Source organism: Salmo salar, chromosome 29 (assembly GCF_965601325.2).
Source record: "Salmo salar chromosome 29, fSalSal1, whole genome shotgun sequence".
Classification (NCBI taxonomy): domain Eukaryota; kingdom Metazoa; phylum Chordata; class Actinopteri; order Salmoniformes; family Salmonidae; genus Salmo; species Salmo salar.
This window is the reverse complement of record NC_138319.1, coordinates 11,842,511-11,866,930: the sequence shown is the minus strand read 5'-3', so window position 1 is coordinate 11,866,930 and position 24,420 is coordinate 11,842,511. Positions and strand designations below refer to the sequence as shown.

At 42.1% G+C, this 24,420-nt stretch overlaps 1 protein-coding gene across 11 annotated transcripts in view; it reads right to left on the bottom strand.

Annotated features, from left to right (window-relative positions):
* Positions 1–24,420, bottom strand: part of LOC106590114 (sickle tail protein homolog) — a 220,771-nt gene that overhangs the window by 108,202 nt on the left and 88,149 nt on the right. The window contains exon 1 of one of the 11 annotated variants that reach the window (XM_014180707.3): positions 7,527–7,742. The exons of the other annotated variants lie outside the window; for them this stretch is intronic. The gene's annotated coding sequence lies outside the window, so the exon portion shown is untranslated. Of the gene's footprint in view, positions 1–7,526; positions 7,743–24,420 lie in introns of those variants that run through there. 11 annotated transcript variants of the gene reach the window in all.

Here is a 24,420-nt window from a genome sequence, read left to right as displayed (position 1 = left end):
ACTACACTGACAAAAAAAGCATTAAACGTATCACTCTCACTCTTCATCGGAAGCTATATATATATATATATATATATATATATATATATATATATATATATATATATATATATATGTTTATATGGACAAGACTCGATATTCCGATTTTTAGGGAGAGCCATAGGGCTCTGGTCAAAAGTAGTGCACTATATAGGGAATAGGGTGCCATTTGTGACGCAGACGTTGAGTGTTGTTAGCCTGTTATGACAACCCCATAGAGGGACAGTGGGCAAGTTTCCTCCAACTCTCTGAGTATCTCAGGTAGCTGAAAAGCTCCAGAATAACGCAGCATTACACTAACTTCCTGTGTGTTTCATGCTATGGTGGCAGCAATGTAAACAGTAAGCCCAGGAAACGCTTTCAAGAAGAGCGGAGAGTGTAATATGGGGTGCTTCCCAAATAGCACTCAATTCCCTATATAGTGCACTACTTTTGAGCAGGGCCATAGGGTGCCATCTGTGATGGAGCCATGGAGGCCTGTCAGGGTAATTATAAATCCCACTGTGATAATGAGTTATTAGCGTATGATCACTGACGAGGACGAAGTACAACATGAAAAGACAACACCTGAGGAAGAGGTCCAAAGCTCTTTCGTCTTTTTCTGAAAAAACGACTTACGGTGGCAGAATTTCATCCATATTTATTGGGATTAGCTGACGTTTAATACCCAAACGTCGAACTAAAGACTTATCTTAATTAACGATTTCATAAGAGCAGAGGCAGTTCTCAGAAACACAATGCTTGTGTCCCCAATGGCAGCATATTCCCGATAACCTTTTGGGCCCTGGTCAACAGTAGGACAATATAAAGGGAATTGGCTGCCATTTTAGACAGAGGTAAATACTCGAAACAAGGATTGAGAGAAGCGAAGGCAAATGGATGTCCAATTAAACCATCATAATAGGAAGGGCACATCAAGCTTATCACAATGTTCACCAGCTCATTAATTAGACACTCATTCTGCTTATCATAGGGACGCTCTTCAGCTCGTTTCATCTCTCCATCCTCCTCCCTCGCTCCTGACTCATTGTTGCTGATATCATGCTGGTGAACCCTGTACATAACACTATGGAAGGAAGGAGGAAGGAGGCACTAGGCCGAGTAGGATAAAGCTGATCTGAGGGGGCCTCCCGAGTGGTTCAGCGGTCTAAGGCACTCCATTGCAGTGCTTGAGGTGTCACTACAGCCCTGATTCCTTGTGGCGGGTCGGGCGCCTGCAAGCTGACTTCAGTCACCAGTTGTACGGTGTTCCTCCGACACATTGGTGCAGATGGCTTCCGGGTTAAGCGAGCAGTGTGTCAAGAAGCAGTGCAGCTTGGCACGGTCGTGTTTCGGAGGACACATGGCTCTCAACCTTCGCCTCTCCCGAGTCCGTACGGGAGTTGCAGAAATGGGACGAGACTGTAACTACCAATTTGGGAGAAAAAGGGTAAAAAGCTTATCTGAGGTCAGGTTTGTATTTTTCCACCGTGGTTAAGGTTAGGATTGGGGAGGGTAAGCTTATCCTAGATCTGTGAGCCCTCTAGCCACTGAGAGGAATCACCCACTATTAGCTGAGACAAATGGCCATTCTAAACAGGTTCATTCAAACATGGAGAATAAACACTTCTAAAGAAGGTGTTTGCTCTCACATGGTTCTTGGTTTTCCACTCTGTCTTGTCATAGGGATAAAGAACACTTAAGGTTCTTTGGAGAACTCTTGCCCGATAAAGAACCTTTGAGTTAAGTGTGGGAAACTTGACATGGCATCTACGGTTCTTCAGAATTCTAAAAGGTTAATGAAACGTATGGAAACCTGCAGATGTGTCCCTTTCATAGCTCACAACAAATTGGCCAGTGTTAACTGGTGTTGATTTTTCAGTGTAACATTTGTAGTGTTGATTCAAGAGTTAAATTAACACTGTAAAGAATTAACACTCAATGGTGTAAATTAACCCCACTGTTGGTGTTATTAACCAGAGCTGAACCAAAACCACGGCCATCATTATCATATATCCCAGCATGCTCAATTGCAGGTTGATTTTTAGAATTGTTTTTTTCAATATCTGTTTTTGCATGTACATTGATTGATGGATTAACCTTATTCTACTCAAATATAAATATCATACATTTTTCTAACCTATAGCAATCTGTTACTTGGACTTATTGCACCCGTTGCTGAAATGGTTGTTCCAGTTTAGATGGTTAAAGTACTCTCATATCTTAATCTTCCCAACCCTGGCAGCCATTCTGAACGCAGGTTGCAGGTGAATAAAAACATTCACATTTATCGCCACTCTGCCTGGATTCCAATAGGAATTACACATCACTTTGCATGCCAGCATAATGTGACTTGCAGGCCTAATGTGGCCTTGTAAACTATGAGTTTCACGCCACTGAATTAGGGTAAACCTAGGCCTTCAAAAGAAGGCCTTATGAAATATGAATTGTCTTAAATAATTACATTTTAATGACAAAACATTTACTTTGGATCTGCTGTACATTAATGAATGCAACAACCATGTCTCTTTCGCTAGCAAACACAGCCTTCGGTGGAACTGGTAACTTCAATCGAAAGGCACCCTGGGAAATAATCAATTAAAGCTTAAAACTCTACAGCAGGGCTATTCAATTCCGGTCCTGGAGGGTCAAAAACATTTCTGGTTTGGTTTTTGTATGGTTCTTTAAAGAACCATCCCATTTATGGTTCTTCAGAGACTTTAAAATGGCTCCCCTATGGCATCGCTCTCAAGAACCTTATTTGGTTCCAAATTGCACCTTTATTTTTGAGAGTGTATATTTGCCTATGAGCATATAGAGAGCTGTAGAATGACAGACAAAGGGATCACACATATATCCAGACAACTGGTTTCTGTGTGTTCAGACAGTGTGTCCTTTCACACACACCTGACTAGACCAGACCGGTCTCGTGTCCATAAAGTTGGAGTTAGAGCCGTGTCAGTGCTTGAGCCAAAGTTTGCTCAGAGGGGGGAGAGGACAATGTTTGCATTGGAATGTAAACAGTGAGAGGGTGAAGTGGGTAATAGAACCCGAGAGTGTCAGTGGAGGCTGGTGTGTGTTCTCTGTGGGAGGGGAGGAAAATATTTGCCTTACCCCTACTGGAGGGGGAGGAGATAGGACGGTAGGCGAGGGGGGGGGGGTCAACAAATGACTTCACAAGTGATCTGGTGGAGTTTGATGAGGGAATAAGGTTGAGTGGTGTGTGTGTGCGTGCGTGCGTGCGTGCGTGCGTGTGCGTGTGCGTGCGTGCGTGCATGTGTTTGCGTGTTTGACGAGCATGTACTAATAAATAAGCAATTAAAGAAGTCAAGCCAAAAGTTGATGCTGGTCCAGTATGATCCAACTCAAAGTTTTTCTCTGGATGAGCGACATTTACTTACTCTCTTATAGAGGGCTGCTCTCTGCACTGCGGCATCCTAAAACACAAATTTCATGTCTTGGCAGATTTTCCATTAGCTTATAGCCCAGCCCACGCCACCATAGGATAGGAAGTGCATTTTTCATCTATGGATAATCCCTGTCATATCCAGCATATAGGCTCTTATAAACACATTTAAACGCTGATGCCATACGGAATTCTCCACCGTAACCCAGCAACAGAATGACAAAAGAGTGTGGGAGACTAAAGTTGCCAAATAAATAAATAATAATTAACAATTACATAAATACATACACTGGAAATAAATAAATAATGACATTTTGAAAGAGAGAGAAAACGAGACCACAGCATCAGTAAAACAAATATGGCTGTCTTCAAGCCAGTCCTGTTTCCTTCATGAGCGTCCCTCCCGTCCTATTAAAACTGTTTCTTAACCACAGTACATTACCATTATAAAAGTCCACTGTGTATCTCATCACGTTTATGGAAGCTTTTTCAGCATTTTAAAATAACAGCTTCAGTCAAACTCATTTTCATTCCGAGGATTATTGTATTTGGCAGGATGTTGAATTACTAATATAGGGGTTAAGGTAAAGAGGGAAAATGCTATGTAATGATAAAAATCATTATTAGTTCAACTATGAGACTCTCCAACCTATTACACCATTTTCTGCTGGCCTGCCACTTTTCCTGGCACAAGTCATTAAAATGTGGCCATTACGAGCTGACAGAGCTATTTCAACTGCAACCAAGAGGAACGCAAACCCCTTGGACTATTTGTGAAATGGGTATGGGCTTATCAGGGGTTCGTTTTAAGTGTGGACCGATAAGGTGCTCTCACACATCGCAAAGTTTCTTCAAAATTCCCTCCTCCTGCGGCCAATAAAGTGTTTACCCTCCATTTTGCGCAAAAAGGAAACAACATTTGAAACTATCCTCCACATTCATCGAGGAAATTATTTGGTTCACGAAGAGGTCACTACGCAGTGGGGAGAAGTTGATTAATGTAATATGAGATTAAGAAGGAGATAATCCCTTATCATATCCACCGCAATTATACAAACTCTGTTTTTGCCAAAAGGACACCTCACAGTCTTAACATCAGATGATGTGATGTAGTAACCCAACTCTAAAATCTCCTCCTAACAAGATGTGAATCAGCTACTTAGATCTACCTGTGGTTGCCTACTGCCTATCTTCGGGTCGAGGTTCTCCTAAAAGTGCTTGGCCTTTGGGGCATCATCTTAAAGTCTTCAGCAGTGGCAATTACTTTGACAGATTAATTGGTTGATTGAAGCTAAACTACCCTGGGATGCTTGCGGAGAATTCTGAAGGAGGAAGGCGCTACACCCCCTGCTACACACACACTCCTGCAAGAACCACACACACACACACACACACACACACACACACACACACACACACACACACACACACACACACACACACACACACACACACACACACACACACACACCACACACACACACACACACACACACACCTCCAATAACTTTATCCAGGGCAGCGTTTTATCTTATCCAACGCTCCAACTCAAAATATGACCTGATATGAGAAGTCCTCTAACAGGGTTTGATCAAGCCACAAATCCCAATGAGATCTGACATTACTGACTATGTTGGCTGATGGCCCAATGAGGACAGACGTTGCTGACAGTGTGCTGGAGAAACACCTAGTCAGAACCTACTGGTCCACATACTGCTGGGCCAGGTGTGTTTACATAAGAGCGTAATCCCTCTAGACAGCCATCCAACTCCATAACCTCATCAGCTGCTAGCTATGACCCAGTTTGGTGCTTGATCCAAGGCATGGATGTGAAGTGAGGCACCCCTGGGACTTTCACTTGATGGAACAGAGTCATGTGGTCAAGAACTTATTCAGTCAGGAATGACACTCGCATCATAATATCATAAAGGGGCAGACATCTGGTGTGTTTCTGCTTGTGGATGTATGTTACTACCAAAATCACTGCCATTCCATATGCTAGCACTTAGACAAATAGCTTGACTAGGTTCAACAGACAGCAAAAGCCTTGTATTACACTTAATACAATTTTTCACCTGCTGTTTTCCTTTGAATAAATGAGTATCAATCTGCAGCATCAGCAAAGAGCGGGCAAGAGAACACTTGTGAGACTGCAGCCATTTAGCATTGTCTGGCAGCAGACAGCAGGCGAGGGTAAGATGAAGGACGGGTTTGGGATGGGGTCCGAGCTCATCTGTCTTTGTGAACTGACATTCCTCTCCGATGTGTTTACCGACCCTGCCCACGGGGAGCGGGGCTTGATAAACGCACTGCTGAGAAAGATGGAACAAATCTCACATCTCACCACAGGGAACGTCTCAGCATATTGAAACAGAAAGTGTATGGAACTTACTGCAATCAGAAGAAGTTCAGTCAGTTTTTCAGTCTATTTTGACAAATCTCTATCAGTTACCTGTCCGAATTCTAAAATGTAATCTATTGTTTTTATGGTGAGAATAACCTATTTCGCTGATCAACTTGCCTGACGAACAAAACAGTCTTTGATTCTGAATCTGTTGCCTCTAAAGCAGTAGAAAAACAACGGCACTAAAAGAGAAAGAAGTTATCAAGAAACCTAGTAGAGTGATGCTTTGCCAATCAGTTTTATTAGACACTTCATCCAAACAGAAGGTCCAGCTTCATTATGACGCATCATGGTAATTACCGAAAGAACCGAAAAAAAAAAAAGATTTTACTGTGTAGACTTTGATTTTAAGTGAGATTCCAATCAAACATTTACGTGTAAATGCCTGTGAAAAACTTTGATATTCCGTAAGGGTTCTGCTTGGGCGAGCGGCCCAACAACTCCAGATGCGAATCTACTTAAACTTGTGGAAAACTCCAAAACAAAGTCCCGGGGTATAATGACGCCAGACTGGAAAATAGGCTTCTGCTTTTCAAACCCACGGCAAATATACTGGACATATCACTCCAGTTAAAGCAAATGCTAAGGTAGGCCTAAAACCGAAAGGTTGCTGGTTTGAATGCCTGAGCAGTCTAGGTGAAAAATCTACCGGTGCGCCCTTGAGCAGGGCACTTAACCCTAATTGCTCTGGATAACAGCGTCTGCGAAACGACAGCAATACTGACATGCTGTACCTCACCAAAAAAAATTGCTAAAGTTTATTACAGTACATCAAGCATTACACTGTAGCAGATCAACGTGATGTGTCGGCTAGAATAACGTCTTTTGAAGTAGTACAGTGATCACTTTGAAAATAACAATGCAACCCATTTCCCCAATGGGGCTTCAAAAGCTTATTTGATCCAGAGAGCCAGCAGCAATCCCAGACATGGTCAAAATCAAAATAAATCTCATACACAATTATCCATATCTTCCTAATAAGGAATAAGGAATCTCTCTGATGTGATCTTGAAAAGCAGCTGAGAAGCACAAAAAAAATAAAAATAAGACAATACAGAAGCTGTTCACAAAGTTTCCAGATCTGCTATGATTTGAAAAGAGGGAGGGAGGGAGGAAAGGAGTGATAGTGAGTGAGCTTGAGGACAGTGCTGGTAAAGAGACCGTGACGCAACATTGTCTACATTTCTGTCAACTTCAGTCTTTTTCGTTTGCATGACCGCAAAACACTCCTTCACCATCGGTCTCATTAGACACACACGGATACATACACGTGATACTCCCTCCGACTCCCCACCAACTTCACACAGCTAACGATTGCCTATATTCCATAGCGCCACACAACAGAAACAGAATCTTGCAAACAGAGAGAAAAACACATTTATATTTTGGGTTGTGATGGGGTGAGACAGTTAAAACTAAGCTCGGGAAGCATTTCTAAATTAAGGCAACATTTAAAGGATTATTCTTCAACAATGTGGAGGAGTTAGAAACATATCACAATCCAAAAATCAGCTGGAAATGACAAATCAGGAAAGCAGCAGAAGTTCAGAACAGCTTAAGTAAAGTCACACAAGCCCGGACTTGTCAGGTTGTCCACCTCTTACACCGGTGTGTCTGTGAGCTATGTGTGTAAGCGAGTGTGTGTGCGTGAATACGTGTGTGTGCGCTGCGTGCACATATAGAGATGAAGCTACTCACCCTCCCTCTCTGGTGCTCTGTCAAACGTCTGAAAGCAAACGGGACAACCGTATGGGAGCAGCGAAACTCACACAGACAAAAAGACACACACACACACACACACACTCTGCAGTAGAAAACATTTCTTTCTCCTTGTGGCTCTGTCTACACACTTCCACTGTTCCTCCCTCCCTCTTTCTTTCTCTCCCCTCCCTCGTTCCCTCGCTTCGACACTTCCTGGGCTGTGTGTTAATGCTGGCCCCGCTCTCCCCCTCCCTCAGCAAACAGCCATTGTTCAACTTGGATATGTCGGATGTGTGCGGGACTGTGTCTGCCCTCTTGAATAAGGTTTGTGTAACCTCTTGCCACTTTCCAGAATTTAGAGAGAGAGAGAGGCTAAAGGAAAACACATTGAGGACTTCCTGCTGGGTTGTCCTACTGAGACACACATTTTTTAGAGTGGAGAGAGGGGACTCAAGAGATGAAGGGAGGGGGTATCAAGGGGTGGGGGTGTGACTGGAACTTTCTCTCTTAATCCCACAGTTTGCTGTTACAAACCGCACCGAGGCTTGGCCCATTCAAGGCTGACTGATCTCCAGGCTCAGTCTTAAAAACAAGGCGTCTGCTCCGAGATCTGGCTAATACCTCCACCTCCCTCTCTCTCGCCCCAATCCAACCCCCATACACCCCCCTCATCCTAGCCCCTGAAAAGCAGGGGAGGGGGAGAGGCAAGGGGGGGCGAGTCGACGAGAGAGAGGTGATAGAACACAGGTTGACAGAAGCACCACCAGGAGACTGTGTGTACACCCCAAATGGCACCCTATTCCCTAGTTAGTGCACTACTTTTGAACAGGACCGATACAGTTCTGGTCAAAAGTAGCACACTATATAAGGTCCCATTTGGGATACATACTTGTTGGTGGTGCTGTTGTTGTTAACTGAGTAATCTACACATGACAGGACCACATCATGTCATTATGTTTATTAGTATTTTGAGCTCGTTGACTGTAAAAAAAAAATAAGAACATGAATTTAAAGAATGAACCTAAAATTCTCATTTCCAGCTTTCATGATGGTCCACAGTAGCTCCAACCTCAAATGTCCAGTTTTGCTTATTCATGGTGTAGCTTAGTACAATATGATGAGTTTTAAGGTTGTGCTGGAACATGTCTGGAGTTTAAGAGTTTTAGCAGATCCCCTCTTCACAATCCATCTCATCCAGACAGTACCTCACCCTCCTCTTCCTATCAATCCTTTCCTTTCTTATCCCTCCCTCACCTTTCCTTTCTTATCCCTCCCTCACCTCACCGCTTCCATCTTCTCCCATCATATACCCATCTCTCCCTTTCTCACACCAAAAATGCTGGGTTAAAAACAAACTCATTTTGGGTAAATCTTGGACAGAACAAACGTTGGGTTATTTTGACCCAGCCTGTTGAGTCACTTAGTTGGGTTATTGATGCGGGGTTAAGAAGCTTTGACCCACTGGGTCAGATGAGATGAGAAGACTTGAGGCATGGCTAAGTAGGGGCGTGGCTTTCAAATACTTTTTTGGGAGGGCCACCCGTGAACGTAAATGTCATTCTGGTTCATGCTGTTTTATATTGTCATCACATGTTAAGGTTGAGCACTGACACTTTTGTAGCGTTTATGAGGCTTACACAAGAGTATGAGTTCCTTAAGTGTCTGTGCATATACCAATGTTTGGAGAGTTATCACTTTGTTATAATAATGTTATTAAATGTAGATTTGCTAAAAGATTTATGAAACTTAAATTTGCAGTGTGAAAATGTAGCATGATGAACTATAATGACATTTACTCTCACAGGTGGCCAAGAATAGCTAATGGAAAGCTAACTGAGCCCACTGGCTGGATCAAAATAACCCAACGTGTGTACTGTTCACTACTTACCGAGTGCTGGGTTGTTTTTAACCCAGCATTTTTTAGAGTGCACTCTCATCTTCCCATTACATCCCCTCCTCTCATCTCCTCTTCTCATGCCCACTCCAGGTCAGTCTCAGAGCCAGGCTGGAAAACCACACAGTCACATCAGGTTTCCTTCATCATGCAACAGTGACGGCCGGCTCTGGAAACATTAATCATGTTTAGTCTGAGCACCATGTGTTGGGGCTGAGGGGAGGGGGCTGCATGCTATCCTGGTGTCCTGAACGCTACTGCCTCATCTTTGCCGATTTGATTGATCATTTTCATATTAAAGATAGGCCTATTTTGGCTGGCTACTGGCTATATGTCTAAAGATAAGCAGCTGTTACATGCATTGCCTTCAACATTATGGGATGAATATGTAACATATTCTGGCAAATTTAGTAGTATATTTATGAGGAAGAACAGGGCTACCTGGCTAGCAATGAGCACTCTGCAGGCAGGCTGCCCTCCAAAGTGATGGCGCGGTGCAGACAGAACATGCTTTCCATCTGATCCTGCAACCTCTGCTACAAGGAGGCTGTATGATTTTGCTTTCTCTGGACTCTAGAGAAGTGACATGATACAGTGCGTTCGGAAAGTATTCAGACCCCTTGACTTTTTCCACATTTTGTTATGTTACAGCCTTACTCTAAAATGTATTAAATCGTTTTTTTACCTTATCAATCTACACACAATACCCATAATGACAAAGCAAAAACAGTTTTTTATTAATGTTGCTAATTTATAAAATAAAATAAAATGGAAATATCACATTTACATAAGTATTCAGACCCTTTACTCAGTATTTTATTGAAGCCCCTTTGACAGCGATTACAGCCTCAAGTCTTTTAGGGTATGACGCTACAAGCTTGACACACCTGTATTTGGGGAGTTTCTCCCATTCTTCTCTGCAAACCCTCTCAAGCTCTGTCAGGTTGTTTGGAAAGCGTTGCTGCACAGCTATTTTCAGGTCTCTCCAGAGATGATCGATTGGGTTCAAGTCTGGCCTCTGGTTGGGCCATTTGTCCCAAAAGTTGGGAGACTTGTCTCTGGTTGGAAGACTTGTCCCGAAGCCACTCCTGCGTTGTCTTGGCTGTGTGCATAGGGTCGATGTCCTGTTGGAAGGTGAACCTGACCACACGACTGAACAGTAGTCAAGATGCGACAAAACTAGGGCCTGTAGGACCTGCCTTGTTGATAGTGTTGTTAAGGCAGAGCATGGCTTTATTATAGACTTCTCCCCATCTTAGCTACAACTGCATCAATATGTTTTGACCATGACAGTTTACAATCTAGGGTTACTCCAAGCAGTTTAGTCATCTCAACTTGTTCAATTTCCACATTATTTATAACAAGATTTAGTTGAGGTTTAGGGTTTAGTGAGTGTTTTGTTCCAAATAGAATGCTTTTAGTTTTAGAAATATTTAGGGCTAACTTATTCCTTGCCACCCACTCTGAAACTAACTGCAGCTCTTTGTTGAGTGTTGCAGTCATTTCAGTTGCTGTATAGTGTTTAGTCATCCGCATACATAGACACTCTGGCTTTACTCAGTCAGTGGCATGTCGTCAGTAAAAATTGAAAAAAGCAAGGGGCCTAAACAGCTACCTTGGGGAATTCCTGATTCTAACTGGATTATATTTCAGAGGTTTCCATTAAAGAACACCCTCTGTGTTCTATTAGACAAGTAAGTTTTTATCCACATTATAGCAGGGGGTGTAAAGCCATAACACATACGTTTTTCCAGCTGCAGACTATGATCGATAATGTCAAAAGCTGCACTGAAGTCTAACAAAACAGCCCCCACAATAATTTTATAATCAATTTCTCTCATCAGTCATTTGTGTAAGTGCTGTGCTTGTTGAGTGTCATTCCCTATAAGCATGCTGAAATTCTGTTGTCAATTTGTTTACTGTGAAATAGCATTGTATTTGGTCAAACACCATTTTTTCCTGAAGTTTACTAAGGGCTGGTAACAGGCTGATTGGAAGCGGAATGACTTTAGCCTCCCTCCAGGCCTGAGAGCACACTCTCTCTAGTAGGCTTAAATTGAAGATGTGGCAAATAGGAGTGGCAATATCGTCTGCTATTATCCTCAGTAATTTTCCATCCAGATTGTCAGACCCCGGTGGCTTGTCATTGTTGATAGACAATAATATTTTTTTCACCTCTTCCACATTAACTTTACAGAATTCAAAAGTACAATTCTTGTCTTTCATAATTTGGTCTGATATACTTGGATGTGTAGTGTCAGCGTTTGTTGCTGGCATGTCATCCCTAAGTTTGCTTATCTTGCCAATGAAAAAGTAATTAAAGTAGTTTGCAATATCAGTGGGCTTTGTGAAGAATGAGCCATCTAATTCAATGAATGAAGGAGCCGATTTGGCTTTTTTTCCCCCAAAAATGTAATTTAAGGTGCCCCAAAGCTTTTTACTATCATTCTTTATATAATTTATCTTTGTTTCATAGTGTAATTCATTTTTATTTTTATTTAGTTTAGTCACATGATTTCTTAATTTGCAGTACGTTTGCCAATCTGTTGGGCTGCAGACTTAATTGCCATACTTTTTGCCTCATCCCTTTCAACCATACAATTTTTCAATTCCTCATCAATCCAAGGGGATTTAACAGTTCTTACAGTAATTTTCTTAACGAGTGTGTGCTTATTAGTAACTGGAAAAATTTCATAAATGTGTCAAGTGCAGTGTCTGGTTGCTCCTCATTACACACCACAGACAGCAAATATTATTTACATCATCAACATATGAATCACAACAAAACGTATTGTATGACCACTTATACACTATATTAGGACCAGCCTTTGGAACTTTGGGTTTTCCTAGATATGGCTATTATATTGTGATCACTACATCCTATGGATTTGGATACTGCATTAAAGCAAATATCAGCAGCGTTAGTAAAGATGTGATCTATACATGTTGATGATTTAATTCCTGTGGTGTTTGTATCTACCCTGGTAGATTGACTGACAACCTGATCCAGGTTGCAGGCACTGGTTATAGTTTGACGTTTTTTTCCTGAGTGGGCAGCTTGATGATAGCCAGTCAATATTTAAATCACCCAGAAAACATACTTCTCTGTTGATATCACATACATTATCAAGCATTTCACACATATTATCCACATACTGACTGTTAGCACTTGGCGGTCTGTAGCAGCTTCCCACAAAAATGGGCTTTAGGTGAGGCAGATGAACCTGTAGCCATATTACTTCAACAGTATTTAACATTAGATCGTCTCTAAGCTTTACAGGAATGTGGTTCTGAACACCACCTCCGTTGGCATTTCTGTCTTTTCGGTAGATGTTATAACCATGTATTGCTACCACTGTATCATCAAAGGTATTATCTAAGTGAGTTTCAGAGATAGTCAGAATATGAATGTCATCTGTTAAAAGCAAGTTATTGACTTCATGGACCTTGTTCTTAGGCTACATATGTTAATATGGGATATTTTTAGCACTTTTCTGGGTTGCTTGATTGTTTTTAATGCTTTACTGGGAAGCTTATCAGAGGTAGACTTACTCATGTTATTTACATTGGAGCTGACAGTGCAGGGTGAGCTGCATAAAGTGGTCTTCCTACTATTGCACACTGCCTCAGTGCTAACAGTGTAACTCTGGTTTATAGGCTCATAATTACTGCTTACAATAGCTGTAGGATAAACAGATGTATTCGGTGCAATTAAATTACTTACATTGTGTTTGCCAATGCCCCTAAGATCATGTACATTTGATACAGCATTATGATGACTCATTGTCACAATGGTAGGGATTAACTGAGCTGGTCTTGGATCATTTACCAGTCATTGTTTCAACGCAGCCTTGAAATGTGTGGACAGAGTCCAGACACCAAGATGATTTGGATGGACTCCGTCATTCCTGTAGAGAATCTTCTGTTTCCAGAAGGTGTCAAAGTTATCAATAAAAGTAACTCCAGCAGAGCTACAGTAGTGTTTTAGCCAGATGTGTAATGCCAGCAGTCTGCTGAATCTTTCACACCTGCGGCCCAACGATGGTACCGGACCTGAAATTATTGGCAATTCTTTGGAGTCTTTTAATGCTAAAATCAGTTCTTTAAAATCCTGATGTCGTTTGACCCCACATCGACTACGACAGTGTCAGCTCCTGGCATCTGTGGTAGAACAGTCAGAAACAGCCTTGTTATGTCCTGTACTCGTGCTCCTGGGTAACACAGGGTGTTTGCCTTGGGGACCGAGATGTTTCTCACCATAGAGCTGCCTATGATGACAGCTGGTGATGTTGAATGGGCCGGTCTCTCAGGCAGCCTCACGGTCTGTTGAGGCTGGGAGCTCCGAGGACCTGAACCCGAGGTAGAAGCCACCGGAGAGGGAGACAGGGCCGAGGACAAAGACGCAGGTACCTCAGGATCCGATCTTGATTGGGTAGGCACCAAGGACGAAGGCACCGGAACCTCTGGATCCAGGGCGGCAAAGCTGTTTCTGTCATGTGCCTTTTTGACACTCTACCATAAAGGCCTTATTCATGGGGTGTTGCAGAGATGGTTGTCCTCCTGGAAGGTTCTCCCATCTCTGCAGAGAAACTCTGGAGCTCTGTCAGAGTGACCATCGGGTTCTTGGTCACATCCCTGAACGAGGCCCTTCTTCCCCGATTGCTCATTTTGGCTGGGCGGCCACCTCTAGGTAGTCTTCCATTTAAGAATGATAGAGGACACAGTGTTCTTGGCGACCTTCAATGCTGCAGAAATGTTTTGGTAACCGTCCCCAGATCTGTGCCTCGACACAATCCTCTCTTAGAACTCTACGGACAATTCCTTGGACCTCATGGCTTGGTTTTTACTCTGGGTGGGAAGTTTGCCCCCGGTAATGCGCTGGGCAGACCACACCATCCAGACCACATGCATGCATTGTCAACTGTGGGACCTTATATAGACAGGTGCGTGCCAAATCATGTCCAATCAATTGAATTTACCAGAGGTGGACTCCAATCAAGTTGTAGAAACATCTCAAGCACGTCCCCAACTCAATCATCAAGTTTGCAGACGACACAACAGTAGTACGCTTGATTACCAACAATGATGAGACAACCTACAGGGAGGAGGTGAGGGCTCCTGGTGCCAGTAAAATAACCTCTCACTCAACATCAACAAAACTAAGGAGATGATTGTGGACTTCAGGAAACAGCAGAGGGAGCACCCCTCTATCCACATCGATGGGACCGCAGTGGAGGTGGAAAGCTTCAAGTTCCTTGGCGTACACATCACTGACAAACAGACAGTGTGGTGAAGAAGGCGCAACGGCATCTCTCAACCTCAGGAGGCTGAAAAAATGTGTCTAAACACCTAAAAACCCCCACAAACTTTTACAGATGCACAATAGAGAGCATCCTGTTGGGCTGTATCACCGCCTGGTACGGCAACTGCACCGCCCACAACTGCAAAGCTCTCCAGAGGATGGTGTGGTCTGTCCAGCGTATCACCGGGGGCAAACTTCCCACCCTCTTGGACACATACAGCACCCGATGACATAGGAAGGCCAAAAAGGTCATCAAGGACATCAACCACCCGAGCCACTGCCTGTTCACCCTGCTAACATCCAGAAGGCGAGGTCAGTACAGGTGCATCAAAGCTGGGACAGAGAAGCTGACAAACAGCTTATATCTCAAGGCCATCAGACTGCTAAACAGCCATCACTAGCACATCAGAGCTGGCTGACTATAGACATAGATTAGGAATCACTGGCCACTTTTAGAAATGGATCACCACTTTAATAATGTTCCGTATCTAGCATTACTCATCTCATATGTATAAACTGCACTCCACACTATTCTACGGTATCTTAGTCACTTTTAGATTGTGCTTACATATTGCATCACCCATTTCATATGTATATACTGTTTTGTATTCTATACTACACCACTGACTGTTAAACAGCCATCTCCAGCACATCAGAGGCTGCTGCCTATAGACATAGATTAGGAATCACTGGCCACTTTAAGGAAATGAAAAATTAGCCACTTTAATAATGTCTCTGCATCTTGCATTACTCATCTCATATGTGTAAACGGTACTCTATACTATTCTACGGTATCTTAGTCACTTTAATTGTTTGTAAATATTGCATCATCCATCTCATATGTATATACTGTACTCTATACTATGCCACTGTATCTTAGTCCAATGCTGCTCTGACATATACAGTGGCAAGAAAAAGTATGTGAACCCCTTGGAATTACCTGGATTTCTTCATATATTTGTCATAAAATTTGATCTGATCTTCATCTAAGTCACAACAATAGACAAACACAGTCTGCTTAAACTACTAACACACAAACAATTATACATTTTCATGTCTTTATTGAACACACTGTGTAAACATTCACAGTGCAGGTTGGAAAAAGTATGTGAACCCTTGGATTTAATAACTGGCTGACCCCGCTTTTTGCAGCAATAACCTCAACCAAACATTTTCTGTAGTTGCGGATTAGACCTGCACAACAGTCAGGAGTGATTTTGGACCATTCCGCTTTACAAAACCATATCAGTTCAGCAATATTCTTGGGATGTCTGGTGTGAACTGTTTTTTTGAGGTCATGTCACAGCATCTCAATCAGGGTCAGGACTCTGACTGGGTCAATCCAGAAAGCGTATTTTCTTCTGTTGAAGCCATTCTGTTGTTGATTTACTTCTGTGTTTTTGTCGTTGTATCACCCAACTTCTGTTGAGTTTCAATTGGCGGACAGATAGCCTTATATTCTCCTGCAAAATGTCTTGATAAACTTGGGAATTCATCTTTCTGTCCAGGCCCTGAGGCAGCAAAGAAGCCCCAAATCACGATGCTCCCTCCACAATACTTTACAGTGGGGATGAGGTTTTGATGTTAGTGTGCTGTTCCCTTTTTCTCCACACATAGTGTTGTAAATTCCTTCCAAACAACTCAACTTTAGTTTAATCTGTCCACAGAATATTTTGCCAGTAGCGCTGTGGAACATCCTGGTGGTCTTTTGCGAACCTCAGACGTGCAGCAATGTTTTTTTTGGACAGCAGTGGCTTCTTCCGTGGCGTCCTCCAATGAACACCATTCTTGTTTAGTGTTTTACGTATCGTAGACTCGTCAACAGAAATGTTAGCATGGGAGGACAGAGATTTCTGTAAGTCTTTAGCTGACACTCTAGGATTCTTCTTAACCTCAATGAGCATTCGGCGCTGTGTTCTTGCAGTCATCTTTGCAAGACGACCACTCCTAGGGAGAGTAGCAACAGTGCTGAACTTTCTCCATTTATTGACAATTTGTCTTACCGTGAACTGATTAACATCAAGGCTTTTAGAGATACCTTTGTAACCATTTCCTGCAAGTCAACAATTCTTAATCTTAGGTATTTTGAGATCTCTTCTCTTCAAGACATGGTTCACATCAGAAAATGCTTTTTGTTTTTTATAGGGCAGGGCAGGCTTAACCAACTCCAATCTTGTCTGATAGATTAGACTCCAGGTTAGCTGACTCCTGACTCCAATTAGCTTTTGGAGAAGTCATTAGCCTAGGGGTTCACATACTTTTTCCAACCTACACTGTGAAAGTTTAAATGATGTATTCAATATAGACAAGACAAATACAATAATTTGTGTGTTATTAGTTTAAGCACATTGTGTTTGTCTATTGTTGTGACTTAGATGAAGATTTTATGACCAATTTATGCAGAAATCCAGGAAATTCCAAAAGGATCACATACTTTTTCTTGCAAATGTACGTATATATATATTCTTAATCCATTCCTTACTTAAGATTTATATATATTTTGGGTATATGTTGTGAAACTGTTAGATATTACTGCACTGTCGGAGCTAGAAGCACAAGCATTTCGCTACACCCGCAATAACATCTGCTAAACACGTGTATGTGGCCAATAATATTTCATTTGATTTGACCTGAGCTCAATTTCAAGTCTCATTGCACAGGGTCTGAATACTTATGTCAATAAGGTATCTGTTTTTTTATTTTTAATACAATTGCAAAAATGTCGAAAAACCTGTTTTCGCTTTATCATTATGGGGTGTAGATTGATGAGGGAAAAAATTGATTTACCTTCAGCTCCAAATGCAGGTGTAAAACGCAGTTTATTTCTGCAGCCTATCTTGCATTTTGAAAATGCATCACTGTTCACGTCAGTAATGACAGGCTACGTTTGCCCAGCGATTGTTCGCACGTTTGCATGTGCACATGTGCATGGGGTGTAGGCTACCATGTAGTAATGGTAGGCTACTCTATTTCTTAAAACCTTCTATTTTGACAGGAATTGTGTTGGTCATTGTTAATAAGTGCTGCAATTATTCAAGTTCAAAATAGTTTAGCAAAATCCTTTACACAGCAGTTTCTGTGTAAAGGATTTTCTTGTAATAATTGCTCAATGAGTCTGTGACTACAGTTGCGATTTTTTTGTTGTTGTTGGGGGGGTGCCCTTTTTTTGTTTGAGCACATGCCCCCCAAAAAGTCTGTGCACGGACCTAGATTTCATCACTACCATTCTAGCACAGGTGGGTGGAGATGAGAGGAATATATACCTGAGCTTTTATGTCAGTGTTTCCCCCGCAACCATTGAACATATGAGACGAAAGGGCGAGAGTGCATTGAGAAACTGTTGAAGCTCAGATGTTGACTCTGAGAGCTAGTGATTTATAAACCTCGGAGCAGGAAGGAAGTTGGTTGAATGAGGATGATACACATAGCAGGGAGAGGGGGAGAAGACTCCTGGACTACATCCCAAATAGCACCCTATTCCTTATATAGTGCACTACTTACACCCAGGGCCCATACAGTCCATAGGACTCTGGTAAAAAAAGTAGTGCACTATATAGGAAATAGTGTGCCATTTGGGACGCAAACCCAGATGCCTCATCAAACAGGGAATGCGTTGACATCACTTTGTCTTCTGTACAAACACACAAACAGGCCCCCTCTCCTGTGTTTCCCGTTCCAAAGACTAATCCCCGCTGCCAAATCCCTCCTCAGTCTCCGCAGAGCCAAAACAAATGGAGAGGAGACACAATATATGAAAAGAGATGGATTTTAACAAATGGAGAAAGAAGGTGGACATTACACCTGAAGCTGTTCAGTCATGTTATTCACACTGTTATTCAGGAGGTTCTGAAGACTCTCTCCGCGGCAGTCTCCTACAGAGCTAAGCATTCTGGGATACTAGTTGAATGAACAACCTGTTTCAGACCACTGATAGTCGCTGGCTGTGTTTGTGTGTGTGTGACTGTAGAGCAGCATCATTATGGCTCTGTTTTTAATGACTGTCTGCCTGCCCAGCTTCTTTCTCTCTCTTGCTCTCTCTCACACATGTAGTGCATTATTCCTTGATTAATATTAGATGTAGTTTGGAAGGCATCATTCCACTTTGCCAAAACAATGGGTGTAGTAGTAAGCAGAGATGTACTTCCTGTGCTGGAATAAAGGGCACTGATCACCATAGAAATAAAATCCCTAGAACAGATGTCCCCATTCATGTCGATGGGTCTGTGTTGGGAGGACCGGCGGCCATTTTGAACGAACCCATAGGAGTAAAGCAGATCCTATTTGTGATTTGGTGCACATCCACTTAGATCCTGCTCAAAGCCCCCAGACTTGCCTGACTTTGACTGTAATTTATTTAAAATCAGCCAAAGCCCCAGTGAGCCGCTCTCCTTTTTAAAAGCCCATTTCATGATCTCAAATGTGAGGCGGCGGTGGGAGAATTTCCTAGTAGCTACACTGGAGAAACAACATCATTTCAGAGTGCCTCAGGGGTAGGAGTCCAATACTGTGGAAGTGAAGGCCACTGTGATAAATTAAAGACCAGCGTTATCATCTTACTGCTGTATATTTGGTCAATGGATGCACCCTATGCTATATTTAGTGTACTACTTTTGACCAGACCCCTATGGGTAGTAGTGCACTATGTAGGGGAAAGGGTGCCATTTGGGACAGACAGTATATTTTCCAAATACTCTTTGTAACAACATTGCATTTTTAAGAATAATGACAGGCGCGATTAAATATTAAACAATTAAACTGTATGTTAATGCATCATATCCTGTATTTGACCTTTGACACAATAACACAAACAGTTAGTTTGTTATACAGTCATATTGCACATGCTCCCAAACCCATCTAAAAAAGACAGATTGGATGTGTGTGTGTGTGTGTGTGTGTGTGTGTGTGTGTGTGTTGGTTTCTTTTTTTCAGTCAGAGCACTTGAGGACCCCTGTTTAAATCAATGTAAGCATTCATGCCTGATGGGACCAATAGTCTAGTACAGTATGTTGATGGGATCATATAAGTAATTAAATTATTGTCCCCTGCGATGAAATCGGGTAGGGGACTGTGGATCTGTCTCTGTCCATTAGTATGTTTGTACAGTACGTTAGTCACACGTGATATCTCACTGGCCCAAATTTGATGTAACTTGGGTGAATGATGCGTCTTGCCATAGAGATCCAGAATTTACAAAATTACACTGATTGGCCCAAGGCGGAAGCTATAATAATGAACTGAAATGTGTTAGTCACACGCAATATCTCAATTGGCCAATGGGGGGCGCTGCTTTATTCGTGGGGGACAACATGTTTACTGTTGCCTTATTTCTTACTGCATTGTCTGCTTTGTATCTAACTGTGTTGTATATCTGGCTTATACAACCAATTGCTTCTGGATCTTTCCCTGCAATCAGGGAATGTTTCATAAGATGCTCTACTGGTGCAGATGTGTTGTGAACGGCATCATCAGCACTGTTCTTATCTAAAGTCAGCCTTACGTAATGGGAACATTTGATCTCATACGACCAGACAGAACGTGGACAAGGACTAACTGGAATAACAGCCTGACTAACGACAGACCCATAGCATAAAGTAGGGGAATTGGGGTCAGCTTTAATAAATCACATGACTGGAGGGAAGATAGGGCTCTACCATGGAGGCCTGCTTTATGTTGGCGGAGCCCCAAATGTATTCCCTACATTGTTAACCAGAGCACCATTATAAATAGTGAGCCAATAGGCACTGGAACAGTGCAATAGAACGGAATGTTTGTTCTTAATAAAGTGGTGAAGTGTCCGTGGATGTGCCTGTGTGCGTTTGTGTTAACTTTTTGGGATAGGGGGCAGTATTTTCACGGCCGGATAAAAAACGTACCCGATTTAATCTGGTTACTACTCCTGCCCAGAAACTAGAATGTGCATATAATTAGTAGATTTGGATAGAAAACACTCTAAAGTTTCTAAAACTGTTTGAATGGTGTCTGTGAGTATAACAGAACTCAGAAGGCCAAAACCTGAGAAGATTCCATACAGGAAGTGCCCTGTCTGACAATTTGTTGTCCTTCTGTTGCATCTCTATTGACATTACAGCATCTGTGCTGTAACGTGACACTTTCTAAGGCTTCCATTGGCTCTCTAAAGCAAACAGAAAGTGGAATGGGGTGTCTGCTGTCTCTGGGCAAAGTATAGGAGCAGAGTTTGTAAGTGGTCAGCCTGGGGACAGTGAGACTAGAGATGCGCTTTCACGAGACTTCTCCATTTATTTATTTCAGTCTTTGAATGAATACAACATTGCCCGGTTGGAATATTATCGCTATTTTACGAGAAAAATAGCATAAAAATTGATTTTAAACAGCGTTTGACATGCTTCTAAGTACGGTAATGGAATATTTTGGACATTTTTTGTCACGAAATGCGCTTGCGCGTTACCCTTCGGATAGTGACCTGAACGCACGAACAAAACGGAGGTATTTGGATATAACTATGGATTATTTGGAACCAAAACAACATTTGTTGTTGAAGTAGAAGTCCTGGGAGTGCATTCTGACGAAGAACAGCAAAGGTAATCCAATTTTTCTAATAGTAATTCTGAGTTTAGGTGACCCCGAAGTTGGCGGATGTCAAAATAGCTAGCCGTGATGGCCGAGCTATGTACTCAGAATATTGCAAAATGTGCTTATCTTCATCAGAAGACACACCTAGGACATTATGTTATACAATACATGCATGTTTTGTTCAATCAAGTTCATATTTATATCAAAAAACAGCTTTTTACATTAGCATGTGACGTTCAGAACTAGCATACCCCCCGCGAACTTCCGGGGAATTTGCTAACAATTTACTAAATTACTCACGATAAACGTTCACAAAAAGCATAACAATTATTTTAAGAATTATAGATACAGAACTCCTCTATGCACCCGATATGTCCGATTTTAAAATAGCTTTTTGGTGAAAGCACATTTTGCAATATTCTAAGTACATAGCCCAGCCATCACGGGCTAGCTATTTAGACACCCGGCAAGTTTAGCCTTCACCAAAATCAGATTTACTATTATAAAAGTTTGATTACCTTTTGTTGTCTTCGTCAGAATGCACTCCCAGGACTGCTACTTCAATAACAAATGTTGGTTTGGTCCAAAATAATCCATCGTTATATCCGAATAGCGGCGTTTTGTTCGTGCGTCCCAGACACTATCCGAAATGGTAAATCAGGGTCGCGCGCATGGCGCAATTCGTGACAAAAAAATTCTAAATATTCCATTACCGTACTTCGAAGCATGTCAACCGCTGTTTAAAATCAATTTTTATGCAATTTATCTCGTAAAAAAGCGATAATATTCCGACCGGGAATCTCCTTTTCGGCAAACAGAGGAAAAATCACAAAGACGGGGGCGGCCAGGGCACGCGCCTAAGCCCACAGTCCCTTGATCGGCCACTTGAGAAAGGCGATAATGTGTTTCAGCCTGGGGCTGGGATGACGACATTCAGGTTTTTCCCGGGCTCTGAGCGCCCATGGAAGACGTAGGAAGTGTCACGTTAGAGCAGAGATCCTTTGTAAAAGATAGAGATGGCAAAGAAGTTCAAGAAATGGTCAGACAGGCCACTTCCTGTAAAGGAATCTCTCAGGTTTTGACCTGCCATTTGAGTTCTGTTATACTCACAGACACCATTCAAACAGTTTTAGAAACTTTGGAGTGTTTTCTATCCAAAGCCAATAATTATATGCATATTCTAGTTACTGGGCAGGAGTAGTAACCAGATTAAATCGGGTACGTTTTTTATCCAGCCGTGAAAATACTGCCCCCTAGCCATAACAGGTTAAAATAATTGTTAATGTATTTTGTCAACGTTTATCATGAGTAATTTAGTAAATTCACCGGAAGTTTTTGGTGGGTATGCTAGTTCTGAACATCACATGCTAATGTAAGAAGCTAGTTTTTGATTTATATATGAACTTGATTGAGCAAAACATGCATGTATTGTATAACATAATGTCCTAGGAGTGTCATCTGATGAAGATCATCAAAGGTTAGTGCTGCATTTAGCTGTGGTTTGGGTTTATGTGACATATATACTCACGATAAACGTTCACAAAAAACATAACAATTATTTTAAGAATTATAGATACAGAACTCCTTTATGCAATCGCGGTGTCCGATTTTAAAATAGCTTTCGCTGAAAGCACATTTTGCAATATTCAGAGTAGATAGCCCGGCCATCACGGGCTAGCTATTTTGACACCCACCAAGTGTGGTACTCACCAAACTCAGATTTACTAAGAAAAATTGGATTACCTTTGCTGTTCTTCGTCAGAATGCACTCCCAGGACTTCTACTCCAATAACAAATGTTGGTTTGGTTCCAAATAATCCATAGTTATATCCAAATAGCGGCGTTTTGTTCGTGCGTTCAAGACACTATCCGAAGGGTAAAGAAGGGTGACGCGCCCGGCGCGTTTCGTGACAAAAAAATTCAAAATATTCCATTACCGTACTTCGAAGCATGTCAAACGCTGTTTAAAATCAATTTTTATGCGATTTTTCTCGTAAAAAAGCGATAATATTCCGACCGGGAAACCCTGTTTTCGTTCAAAGACGAAAAAATAAAAACATGGTGTCGGCTCGTGCACGCGTCCCAGTATCATTGTTCTCAGATCGACCACTATCCAAATGCGTTACTGTTTTTCAGACATGGCCTGCAAAGTCACCATTCAACGTTCTGGCGCCTTCTGAGAGCCTATGGGAGCGTTAGAAAATGTCACGTTATGCCAGAGATCCCCTGTTTTGGATAGAGATGATCAATAAGGCCAAGAAATAGTCAGAGAGAGCGCTTCCTGTTTGGAATCTTCTCAGGTTTTGGCCTGCCAAATGAGTTCTGTTATACTCACAGACACCATTCAAACAGTTTTAGAAACTTTAGGGTGTTTTCTATTATTATATGCATATTATATGCATATTCTAGTTACTGGGCAGGAGTAGTAACCAGATTAAATCGGGTACGTTTTTTATCCGGCCGTGCAAATACTGCCCCCTATCCCCAACAGGCATGAAAGCAGCAGGTATCCTAATGGTGAAGAGCGTTGGGCCAGTTACTGGAAGGTTGCTAGTTTGAATCCCTGAGCTGACTAGGTGAAAAATCAGATGATGTTCCCTTGAGCAAGGCACTTAACCCTAAGTGTGCCTGTAAGTTGCTGTGAATAAGTGTCTGCTAAAATGTCATGTTTTTAATTAAAAAAAAAATATGAAAGCTCGCTTACTCAGAGGGCCTTGGATTGTATATGTGTGTGTGTGCATGTGTGACTGTCCCTTAGGGAAGCTGTAGTCTTGTTATCAGGGGTGTGTCAAACAGATGCTGTGGTGAGTGATAGTGTTGACCTCTACAGCTCTCTAAAGACTTTCTCACCCTGGATACAAAAACCCTAACACCCTGGGCTGCCTGTCATCACCCTGTTGGTCAGTCACTGTCCCTCCTTACTGTCCCTCCTCAAGCCCTACAGCCATCTCATGTCCCCTTTCTCTAGAAAACAGGGACTTCATCCCAAATGGCACCATATTCCCTACATTGTGCACTACTTTGGACAAGAGCCTTATGGCTTAGAATGGACCCTATTTCCAGAATTGTCTACCCAGCTAGCACATCTGATTCCTTGGAAGTAAGTCATATTCTTAGAATGTTCTCTGAACATTACTAAAGTT